Source organism: Dendropsophus ebraccatus, chromosome 1 (assembly GCF_027789765.1).
Source record: "Dendropsophus ebraccatus isolate aDenEbr1 chromosome 1, aDenEbr1.pat, whole genome shotgun sequence".
Classification (NCBI taxonomy): Eukaryota; Metazoa; Chordata; class Amphibia; order Anura; family Hylidae; genus Dendropsophus; species Dendropsophus ebraccatus.
In genome coordinates, this window is record NC_091454.1 from 144,727,448 (window position 1) to 144,740,485 (window position 13,038).

The 13,038-nt window shown below is 41.4% G+C and overlaps 1 protein-coding gene across 3 annotated transcripts in view; it reads right to left on the bottom strand.

Moving 5' to 3' along the window:
- The window catches only part of LINGO1 (leucine rich repeat and Ig domain containing 1), a 312,997-nt gene that overhangs the window by 55,433 nt on the left and 244,526 nt on the right, over positions 1-13,038 (bottom strand). The window contains exon 1 of one of the 3 annotated variants that reach the window (XM_069956415.1): positions 653-767. The exons of the other annotated variants lie outside the window; for them this stretch is intronic. The gene's annotated coding sequence lies outside the window, so the exon portion shown is untranslated. Of the gene's footprint in view, positions 1-652; positions 768-13,038 lie in introns of those variants that run through there. 3 annotated transcript variants of the gene reach the window in all.

Sequence of the window (13,038 nt, forward strand, 5' to 3'; positions counted from 1 at the left end):
CCATCACAGTGCAGCTTTATATACATAGGGGGACATTTATTAAGTCCGGCGTTTTTTTACGCCGGACTTATAAATGTCCCAGCATCTCCGGCGCTACGGAGATTTATGTAGAGGCGGACTGTCTCTACATAAATCCCGTGCGCTCTGGTGCGCACAGCCAAAAACTTACGCCAGCTGAGGACTGGAGTAGGTTTTCGGCGTATCTTTTGGCGGAACGGATGGTAAATTCCGCCCCCTTCACACCCCCTCCCCGCCCCCCGGCGTACTCGGCGGAAAGTGCCGATTTGCAATTATTTTATTCGCAAATCGGCCATTTGCCAATAAAATAATGCGCAAATCGCCACTTTCCGCCGAAAATCATCCGTACGCCGGATGATACATGTCCCCCATAGAGTATACATATATACTCTAACCAAAGGTGATCTGGAAAAAGTCAGATGTCAATATCATTATTGTCATCATATGGACATACTAGAATATCACCATACCTACTCTTAAGACCATAAAATCTAGTGGGATCCCTCCATTTTTAATTTATCAGCAACGCAACATTGAAAAGCAACTAAAAAAATGAAGGAAATTTCTAGGCAAAGTAAGGCGCCTCCCAAAAGTAAGGCCACCTGTTGCCACCCCACCACCACCCAGGTCTTACCTAATTCCCTCATGGACCTCCAAAACTGGCACACAGGCAGCCTTGTCCATGGCCCCCTACGTCCTCCGCACGTTGGCCGCACACCGCTGCACGTCATGCCGCATGCCTGATCCATCGTTGACCTGCTGCTGATGCGCTCTTGGTGAGTATTCCGGGAAGGTCTGGAAAGGATGTCTTATTTCTCTCCCCTTTGGGGCCGGGGGGAGAGAAATAAGACATCCCCCGAAAAAAAGACATAGGGGGAGATTTATCAAACTGGCGTAAAGTAGAATTGTCTTAGTTGCCCCTAACAACCAATCAGATCCCACCTTTCATTTTTCAAAGACTCTGTGAGAAATGAAAAGTGGAATCTGATTGGTTGCCAGGGGCAACTGAGACAATTCTACTTTACACTAGGGTGTAGATCCCCCATGTTCCCCCATAGTGCTTATATTTTTTTTCCACCAAAAAAAAAACAAGGCACCGTCTTATTTTCAGGGAAACACAATATGTGGTCTTCTCAATCTAAGTAATACATTTTATGATATATCTTTATCGAGGTTGGAGTTCTCCTTTACTGTTTCCAGATATCTATACTCTAAAGGGCCATTTACAGGTAGCGTTTATTGTCCAGATGGATGTTCATTGGATTTATTTCAATATTTGGCTCATGTAAATGGGGCTGAAATTAGCTGATAAACAAGCAAACACTTATTTTGTTGGCTGATTTCATCTTTGCAGGCTTAAAAATCATTGCTAGTTGGCTACACATTGTCGCATGTAAAGAAGGGATGTGCAGCCAATAACGATGAAAGTGAAAATCTGATGAACAATCCAGGTAGCCTTGTCTAAATAATGATTCAGCCATTTAAAAGGGTCCCTTAATGAGTGCCGATCTACTCATTTAGTGCCTATCTTAGAGTCCCTTTACACGGCCATAGAAGGATTAGGCTGTTTAATAAAGGCCCTATTACACGAAATGATTATCGTTTAAAAATTCACTAAATCGATCGAAAATGAGCGATTATATGTCCATGTAATAACACCCAACAATCAAACGATGAATGAAAAATCGTTAATTTTTGTCTTTCAACCTGTTGAAAAGTTACCATTGGTAGTTCGCCAATCATTCACATAAGTGTTCATGTAATAAGTTGTTCGCTGATGTTGTGTGGGCTGTCCTGAGGAATGATTAGCTACCATATAAAAACGTAATACGGGCTTAAGGACATCATTATGCTGCCCTAAGGCTAGTGTTCTTTATGTGCAATGGATGCCTACAGGATCGCATTAGGTCACGTGCATGCATTTTATTTGTAGTTTGCTCTTGTATGAAATTGCAGATGAAAGTTGCCATGGAGCTGTGTCCTGATAGAAAAAAATTGTGGGAACATTTACACCCATCTTACAAACTGCCAAAAGAGGAAGGGGGCTGAAAAAATATCACTTGGATTGTATGATATGACCTCTGTCTGCTGCTGACGGGCTGAGAAGAACACATGGTACTGTCTGTGTCTACAATGTAACACTGGTATAGTAATAATAATAATAATAATCTGGTGTGTGAAGACAGAACTAAACACATATTCTCATGTCCAAGTGTAAACTGAGAAATCCCACAAAACTATCCATCCGTGTAAATATCCACTTTCTCTGATACTCTAATGAAAACTAGACCTGCAATCTAATATCTAAGGGTACTCAAATAGCACTGTGAATTGTATGATCATTATAAAAATTATAAGAATAAAAGAGATCATCTGCCAAACTGTGAATGAGTACCTCTAGCGGCAGCACTTAGCATCTAATCTTATATTGTGGTCTCCAAGACTAAACAAGCTCCTACTGCAAGTAGGGATTTAGACTACTCGTGTCTCTAGATTTGCTGGCTCACCAGACGTTAGCTGCCATGTTTGGATTCTAAGCTGCATGTTCCAGCTGCGGGTAAGAACCGAACAACAATTTTCACTTGCCAAAAAGAATTGTAAATTGCAAGGAATTACTGAGTTTATAGGATACCCACATAATATATGTCTTCGCTTGGAAGGAGTTTCTACGTAATTCATTTTAATTGGGTAACAGCCATATAATCACTTATGCTGTTGTTTCATATGACCTTATAAATGTTTCTAAAACTGCAATTGTCATAATTTTATATTTTTACTATCAGTTATATTGCACCGACACATTTTGCAGCCCTGTACAAAGATTGTAATCACTCATATCAGTCATAGTATAATATAACCCCCTGATCCCAGGGATGCAAAGCAACAGTACTATCTATTGAGCCACCATAATGCCCAAATTATCATGAATAGTGTAACAAAGTACAGTATCCTACCCAGCTAAAATACACCCTTCCATACAAGAAGAGTCAGTGCAGTGTGTAGCCCCCCCCCCCCCCCACGCACACACGTGACTACTACATTACACTAAAACCTTAGCACAGCGATGGTGGCCACCTAGTTGATTTCTGAGTAAAATGACCTAAAGCTATTATGATTGCATGTTGTAACAAAAATGTAGCTTTAAAATCCACATGGAAACCATGCCTAAAAACCATGGAGACTTCTGGCACATTTTCACATTTGATACAGTGTTTGGTCTGCATCAAAAAGTGCATGAAACGCTCCCATAGATCTAGAAGGAAGAACTTGTGTCGCGGTTTTGAAAATGGTATTTCCCATTTAAAAAATAAGGATGCCCTGATTACACATATGTGGGCTAAAGCCCCTATTCCACAGGGCAATCAGCTGGAGCAAGCGAACTTCGACCTGTCAGGTCAGCACTCACTTGCTTCTCTTACCACCTCACTGTTATTACATGCGCCGACAGTGAGCGGGTAAGTAGAGGGGGCGTGGGGAGCTGCGGGGGAGAGATCTAAAGATCGTCCAGGGAGCCCATAGGAGATAGCGGCAGTCCTATTACACAGAGTGATGGCCGAAGATCGTTCCTAGGCTGATTGCTGCTGTTTCAGCCTGTTAAAAGACTTCAATCAACCTACATCATGTATGTGGACTGGTTATCTTCTATTACATGAAGTGATTATCGGCCTTAAGGCCGATTAGGGCCAATAATCGCTTTGTGTAATAGGGCCTTTACACTTTCTCTGACAATTCAGTTACTAGTCAGATGGGGGGTATATATTAGGCATACACGCTCCACAATTTAAAACATTTACATATCCTTACTATATAATCGCGCCCATCACCCCATCACCTATTAAGTAAATTGTTAGACATATTATAAAGTCCCATATCTCTGGAACGGAAGAGCGTATCAAGAAACTGTAAAATGCTGTGTAATCGGGGCAAGTTCCATCAGTGGCCCTTATAAAGGCAATGATAGTCAGGTTGTATCATGTTATATTATAATTGAATATAATATAGTGAAAACACCAGAGTTGTTCCACGATGGCAATTTCTCACCAATGCCAAATATATGTGTGTACATGTAGAGGATTAAGGGAAATCTATTATGGCTTCAACATTTTTTATTCATGAAAATGTGTAAGGAGTCTAATGTATGTATTAATCTTCTAGTAACATAAAATGAAAAAGTGTCTGGAGCCTGCCGTAATTATTTCTTTTATACTAGCATAATTTTTTTTTTACAAAATGCAGTTTTACCAAAACATCAAAAAATGATCAGCGACTTTGTGATTTATTATTTGTGGATATGCTTGAAGCGAAACTGCTATTCAGTCTTCATCTCCTGCTAGTCAATTTGGATCCGCTTTATTAGCCAATCAGATCATTAGACCATCCTCAGCAGGAGATGCGCTCTGATCTTGTGTTAGGTACCATCTGTCCTGTTGTGTGATTATGACAGAGTCGACATGACTATTATACAAGAGGGCAGTCATGAAATAAGACGGGGAAGGAATGCAAAGAAGATGCCACAGATGGTGGCACAGGGTTCCGTATAGAGGACCGTAGTGATCATAAACTGGAAGCAATTTCCCATGTACACTCTTTAAGATTAAAAAAAACAAGAAAGTGAATGACATGTATCTGCTGAAATGATCCGGCTACTCTATGAAACTGCTGGAGCTGACCTCTTGTAGTCTTGGTTTAAGGGCATTTTCAAGGAGAAAAGTGAGCCGGCAAGACTAATGGTGTCAAAAGGAGCAAACCTACTGTACACTCAATACTTTACAGGACTCTCACTGCCCCTAGTATACAACCCAGGCTGAGATTAACATGTCCAATAGACAATATAGATTTTATGTGGCATATAATCGGAATTACATCATCACTCATTGTTTATAAGCTGCATTCCTATATATTGCTGCAGGGGATGTTGCAGGTCATATTTTTTTGTACATATTCTAAAAATACTTGATGGCTTGTCACAGAGGTCTAATTCTATATTCTACAACCATAGATATATCTATAGCCCACACAGACATATCTATATACCACTCACACACTGAGATATTGATTTCCTCTGTAATATTTTGCTTCACTGAGCAGCTTCAGTAAAACAATTTACCAAGATTAACCCTTAACCTGCCGCTGCCTAGACATTTACCTCTGTATTACTACTCCAAATATTTTGTTCCCATCTTGCAAATATCAATAGAAACTGAAGCTGCTGCCCTGACCGTAATTACCTCCTCGTTGCCAAAAACAAGACCTAGCTTTTGTTCTTCTAAGTTTAATAAAGGTTTTTTTTTTTCAGTTTTAAATGCAATATTAACAGATTTATAGAAACACTTTCCTCCTGAAAAAAGTGAGAATTATTTCCTGTACACTGATGCAATGTGACATGCTCAATTCCATTAAGCTTTTGTGCATACTTTTGTGCTTGGTTTACAGCCTAAAAAATCCATTATTTTTTAACTGACGCTTGCAGTTACCCGGAGAAGGCAATGAAAGGTTCTTAAAACCCTCAGATGCAAGTAAAATCAAAGCCAAACGCACCAATGCCCCTCTGACACAAACTATATGCTGTATTTTCTTAAATAAAGGCTTAGTAATTCCACCAGCGCACAGCCTTGAGTTTACCTCTGCTTTGTACAGTATCAACCGACTGCAAATAACCGACATTAAAGTGCTCTTCTGCTTTTGTTAGGAGGGCTCACAGGCAATAGGCTGATCACAGAATGTCCTGTTGCTGGGACCTTCAGTGATCACTTGTAATATGTGGAGGAATTTAGAACCAAGTGTTTAATTTCCCTGCAGTGCCCCCTCAGGAAAAATAAAGCATTACAGAGCACCCACTGCAATCACTAGGATTGATCACCACACGCATGGTAGTACTGGATCCTTCAGAGCAGCGGTGTCACACTCCGGCCCTCCAGCTGTTGCAAAACTACAATTCTCATCGTGCCTGGAAAGCCAAAGCTTTATGCTGCGTTTACACGGAACGATTATTGTGTGAATTTGCACGATAACAATTGAATTCGAACGATAATTGTACGTGTAAACGCAGCGAACGATCAAGCGACGAACGTTCATTTTAATCTTTGAACATGTTCTGAAATCGTCATTGGTTGTTCGCAAAAAATTCGCAGATCGTTCCGTGTAAACAGTCGTTCACCGATTTAACCTATGTGCGAGATAGGCTTAAGCAATCGCAAAACAATCGCAAAACAATTTTTCTGTACGATATATCGTTCTGTCTAAATGCTGATCGTTATAAAAATAAAATTGTTACTTTGAAATCGTCAATCGTACGATCGGGCGAACTATCACTTTGTGTAAACGCAGCATTAGCTAATCCTACAGGCATGATGGGAATTGTAGCTTTGCTTCAGCTGGAAGGCCTGTGCTCTAGAGCAATACTTCTCAAACTGTGAGGTGCCCCCTAGTTGTTGGTAAGGCACAGCTATAAGCTGCACAGCCCTTTCCCTGGCTGCAACAATCTCTAGTTTAGGAACATTACTGTCTCATTTTATATTTAGTTTACTATTATACAGAGTATAGAAGACAAATGTAGGGTAGACTGAGCAATAGTTTTGCATGGACTTCCACCACAGATGGTAAGGCCCCAGCATCCTCCTGGTTAGTCTGGCAAGGCCCAGGCATAGCTTCGCTCCCTTGAGAGCAGCTTTAGTAGAAAAAGCGCCTAGAGTTAACGTTTGTTGGCTATTCCTCATTCTGGTTAACACTGGAGGATCCTGCACAGGGGAAGCAGGAAACCTGAGCAGCTCAAGGCCTGAACACCCAGTAACCATGAATCTGATTTATTCACATATTAAGGCTATGGCTCACAAAGCCCAAGGATGACTCCATATGCAATATAAAAAGCATTTTCACAGTAATAAAAAATGTGCTTCTATGATTAAGTTCCTAGAAATTTTAATAAACCACCTGTGAGTAAGTGTTTGCTGACAATCAATATGACCCCCATTCTGCTTACAACAATTGTAACCCAATTTCCCCCCCTAACTTTGTACAGCAGCTTTGCCTAGTAATGCTGCTCTTTAAACATGCACATGGACATATGAAGAACAGACATTACAACAAAAAAATACCATACTGTGCAATTGCTGTATATCATCTGGCAACCACTGTTTTTGCTGGCTAGCCTTTAATGTAATGGGTGTCAGGTAACAACATTTCTCCTTCTAGTATTTAGGTGAAGTTTGGGAAATGCAACAATAAAAATTCACAGGAAGTCCGTTTTCTTTACCAAGTCTGAAGATCCGGCAAGGAGCAAGTTAATTATCCCATGAAGAAAGGAAGCACTGGGACACAGAATGTGATTGATGCTGCTATTGATCAGGGGATTAATAGAGGATGGATCAGTCTGAGAGGATCTCATGTCTACTGGTATTGACACTAGAGATACAGGAAAGCAAAATGAAAAGAAAGGATGGCCAAAAACGATGCTTTGAAGAAATAAATGCAGAATTCCCAGATATTTTACACACACCATGGGAATGACACTCGGTTGTCAAAATATATTGGGCATGACTCATTTCCTAACATTATATGTAGCACGTGCCCCTTTTATGAAATTGAAATTGATATTGGGAATATATCTCACATGGTGTCCCAGAATGAGCAATTCTTCCCCAAAAATAGATAAACTCAAAGGGTAATTTCCTGCAACAATAGATTTTAGATTGCTTGCTGAATCTGAAAACTAATAATACTAATAATACAAGTAAGTAATAAGTAAAAACTTATTGTATTTGAATTTTTGTTCCAATGGAGTGTCTGTGTAAGGAATATAGAAAACAATTTGAGGTTTTTCAGGAAAAAGCTATTGATAGCTTATCAATAGTTAAATGTTAAAAAAGACATATGTCTATCAAGTCCAACCTTTAACCCTACGGACACCAATCGGCCCATACTAGAGGAAAATTCCTTCCAAATATAGCAATCAGGATAAATCATTGGTTCAGTACCCCTCCGCAACTCCGGAAATCTTATATCCATTATTTATCATATTTTATTTATCAAAAAGGGCATCCAAATCATATATACTGTATGTATATACTGTATGTACTGGCTGAGGAGAAACCATACAATCAGATCAGTTTACACAGTTCACTAAGAATCATTGACGATCACTTACTCGTATAAGCGTTATATCCTTGCTTCCAACCAAAACACAACAAAGACAAAACAAAGTCCAAGCATTATTTTTCTTAAGGCTGATGTGTACATTTGTGTTTTTTATGGCTAACAATAACTGCAATAATGGTCGTCGTGCTGGTAGAGTGGTTAGCAATGTTGCCTGGGGCTTTAGGTTTCCTTCCAACCTCCAGTGCAGGGTAAAGGAATCAGTGCTCTCTCCCTGTTCTGATGAGGGTTTTGTCAAGGTGTTCCAGTTTTATACCATGGTTCAGAGGTGGATGTACATATAATAATACAATGATTGCTTCAGTGTGAATGAAAGGAAATACAGTAGATTATAAGTTACAGTGGTGAAAGGACTGTGTGCATTACACCTTGGTGATTGTAGTCAATTATACAATATGCTGACATAGAAAAGAAAGGATGTAGAATGACAGAAAAGTGATGACGTTAGTGATGCTAATATCTGTCATGTATTTTGGTATACAAATTCATTTCAGGAAGGAAAACACCAAGGTTAATGTCTGGAAAGTAAGGATTGTTTCAATTATTAATCCATTAACAACATTAGAATATGTGCAGCATGTGAGTAGGGTCAAGGGGTAGATAAACGCTCTATAGTATACACCGAACACACCTAGTCCTGTTCTCAGCTGGATGTTTGCTACAAATGTATCCAGTCTAGACAAAATGTGAGCTTATCTGCCTCCAGGCTGATACATTTTACCTACAGTGATACACTGTCGGGATAGGTGAGAGATCTGTACTGATGATCATATAACCCACAGGGGATTGCCTGGGTACAACAGTAGCAAACCTCAGCTGTGACATGTACTGTATTAGGTCTGTTACAGCTCACGTCCATATGTTCCTATTTCTCTGTTTTGTTAGTTTACTGACACCAATCTAAATTCTTAAAAAGGGTGAAATGATTTATGGTACATAACATTTTATAATAAAAGGGGTTTTCTGGTATATAAAATTTATGTTAAATGCCCTATTAAGTAAATTGGGCTCCCTATTCAGGCACAGTGCCTACTAAAAGTGCCTCTGGCTCCAAATGACCCAGCAAGCTTCTACATTACATGGACAGCACATTGAAACTCTATTTAACTCTATTAAACACCTGTTGCTGGTTTCTTCCAAAGATTACAGCTGACTAGTGTTGTTAGTGAGTACTAAAACGCTTGAGTGCTCATCACTGGAGTTGAGCATTTTTTTTTTAAAGGGCACGTGCTCCACTTGAATAATAAACCCCATTAAAATCAATGGGTAACTCAAGCATTTAACTAGGTGCCAGTTGCTTGAGAGAGGGGAGGGGTTCCGATTCTTCTGAAAACCTCAGAAAGGGATGGAAACAGCTCGGAAATGAACCGCAGGAACAGCAGAACAATCGTTTGGCCTGCTGCCCCTCCTCTACCTATAGACAGCACAGGAATGCTCAGCCGTCAGTTACTGAAGGTGGTGTAGTGGTACTGATATAGTATGTCAGAAGGCTTTTTTTTTTGTTGAATTCCTGTACCAGTATTGGAATACTGTATACAACTGGTATAGAGTGTGTCAGATGGCTGTTTTTGGCTGTATACCAGTACCATTGTACTGTACCAGTAACCAGTATCAGTATACTGTATAATATCGGTAAAGTGTTTGTCAGATGTCTCTTTTTAGGTGCCACACAGGGAGATATCTATTCCTTAAACCAACTCTAGTTTTTTTATGGGCTACTGGCCTGCCTACCTACTTAAACTATTCCCTACACTAATGCTGTCCCCCCTCCAGCATCTCTCCCTTCCTACTAAATGATGGCAACTGCCTATACAGACCCAAGTCACCTGATGCGGCCAGCCAATCACTGCTATGTCAGCTAACATGGCTGTGGCATAACAGCATGTGCCAGGCTTTCCTTGCATGTTTAATGGTTAATTAAATCCGAAAACATGCGAGCAGGACTTGCACTTTGACCTGAACACCACAAGATGTTCAGGAGAGCATCAAGCAGTGCTGAGCAGCCCAATGCTTATTCATGCTCCCCAACACTACAACTGACCACTGGGGTCTCAGCAGCAGGATCTAACAAAAAGGGATCATCCAAACTGGACAACCCCTTAAATTTAATTTCTTTTTAAATACATAAAAAACGATGTGCCGATCAATATCTTAATAGTCCTAATTCCCTTTACCAACTGAAAACATTAACGTCTAACCAACCCAAGAATGCATCTAAATTGTGGGTGAGTAGTAATCACGTCTGTAGGGGAACAGAGGTAAACCCAGCCCATCACCCCTGCCTACTTGGATTATTTGCCCTAGATGGCAATCCCCAACTTGGCAATGTTCCCTACTCTCACTAGGTGCAGGGCTTGTCAGGGGTTAACCCAGTCAGCAGTCCATGTTTTAATCAGGTAGTCACTGATAAGCCACCAATCAGAAAACCACAAATAGTCAAGACAAGGATCAAACCTGGAGAGCAACAGGCAATCTTGGAGTCAGGAAACTGCTGCTGATGTGGGCAGAAACACAATCACAAAAAATTCCTATTTACATCTCCCTCTGGATGTCAAATATGAGTGCTAGGCTGCTTGTGATTCGCCTGGTGCTCCTAAATGCCTGATAGGCTGGCCTTCCCCAGCGCCAATGTGTCCGGCTATAGATAGGCTCCAACTGCTTACTGGCTGCCCACCTGTGACATCAGTAGGCCCACCACATCCTGCACACTCAAAGAAGGGGAAACAGCTGCCACTGGAACACCGAGAGGTTTCTGACAGTCAACGAAGATGGGTAATAGCAAAAACTGAAATATCAGCTCACCCCAATGTGCTGTATCAGCTAGAATGCCAGTGGTTGTGTTCTGAAGCTCGCTGGCCACAACCCATATATTAGCCAAAAAGATCCAAAGGTCACAGCTTCTAATTCTAGTCCATTTTATTAAGGCATTACAAAACACAAATAAAAAACTAAATAATGTTGAAAACACGCCGACTTGTTGCAAGGCTCCTGCCTCTTAAACATGACAAAGGATTAAGAGGCAGGAGCCTCTGTGACCTTTGCTGTGACCTTTGGATCTTTTTGAATAAAGATGGGTGCCAGTCCTCTAAAATTCTGCCCAGAACTGCCTCCACCCCAAGATTACCTCCCCACCACCAAACTCATCTCATTCCCACATCTATACAAGGTTTCCTGAACTTTTCTTTGCAGAGGAACATTTTTTTAATGTTATGGAAATGACAAATCTCATAATGATATGTTTTATGTTGTTGCCTTGAGTAGAGCTATTTTGAGGTTTTTCTTTTTAGCTATGATATATGTTATTATGACAATGCAAGAACTGATGAGAAAACCAGTTTGCTAGATTTTTGGTGATTGAGTTGTGCTGATGAATATTGAAAGTTTTAACCAGAAAGAGGGAACAGATGAAACATGTCTTTAGGGTATATTCACACGGCCGGGCTCGCAGCGAGATTCTCGCTGCGAGCCCGGCAGGTCCTGTCATTTCCCATACACTACATACTTGCTGCGGTCTAAACGACCGCAGCGAGTATGTAATTATACCGCCCTTAACCCCTTCTGCCCCCGCCGGCTCCCCCGCTGTAAGCAGCATACATTACCTGTCCTTGCTGCACGGGTCCGGCGTCCTGCTCTCCCGTCCGGCCAATTAGTGTGTTGCCCAGCCGCAGCCACTGATTGGCCGGGCGGGAGAGCAGGACGCCGGACCCGTACAGCAAGGACAGGTAATGTATGCTGCTTACAGCGGGGGAGCCGGCGGGAGTAGAAGGGGTTAAGCGCGGTATAATTACATACTTGCTGCGGTCGTTTAGACCGCAGCAAGTATGTAGTTTATGGGAACTGACAGGACCTGCCGGGCTCGCAGCGAGAATCTCGCTGCGAGCCCGCCCGTGTGAATATACCCTTACAGTGCGATGCCTAACCTGTTTGTGCTGTGAATCTTTCTGAATCTACCTGACAAGGCAGGGGAGGGGGGAGGCTAGTGTAACAGGAGAAGGAGCTGAGAGAAGAGCTTGGTGACGGTGACGACAGTAATCAGGTCAGTGTGAGTCAGGACACTTCCTGCTGGGAGGTGGAGGGGGGAAAAGACAGGGAAGGGAGGCAGATAGGTGATTGAAGCATATTACAGAGTTATATAACTTTGTAATGTGCTTCAATTACTGGGAAAAAGTTTTTCATGGCACTTGTCCTTTAAGCTGGCCTGGAAATACAAATAAACTGGACTACTGTTTGTCCACCACATGTTGTGTTCACTAACTGCCAAGGAAGTAGAAATGTTAACAATGAGAACCCCTTTACTAGGGATGAGCGAACTTTTGAAAAGTTTGGTTTGGTTCGATCCGGGGAACTTTCGTGAAGTTCGGATTCATACGAACCGAACCTAAAACGAACCTTGCTATAATGGCTGAATAATTGCAGCTACAATAGTGGGAGTCTGATATGGTATAGTTTTGTTTAGTTGCAATTGCTATTACAATGAAAAAAGTGCAAAAATAGTGTAAAAATTTTTGCCAAGGTGTAAGTGATTACATTGGACACAAAATGGCTCACAAAATGGAGGACAGCCTGAGAGTGTCGGGCCTAACATTGTTGGTAAGACACCGGGGCAGGTTTAGCTGCAGTCAAAGCGGCGGATGGTTGCAAGGTGGTGGAGGCAGAACTGACCCCCTAAAGCACCGGGGAGGTGAAAGTGGCAAGAATGGGCTAACTTTCTGATGGTCTTCTGGGAGGCTGTTGACCCAATGGGCAGTAACAGACATGTACTGCCCTTGTCCATAATTAACCCTTTAAGGACGGGGCCAATTTTCGTTTTTGTGTTTTCGCTTTTTCCTCCTTGTGTTTAAAGGGCCATAGCAGTTGCATTTTTCCACC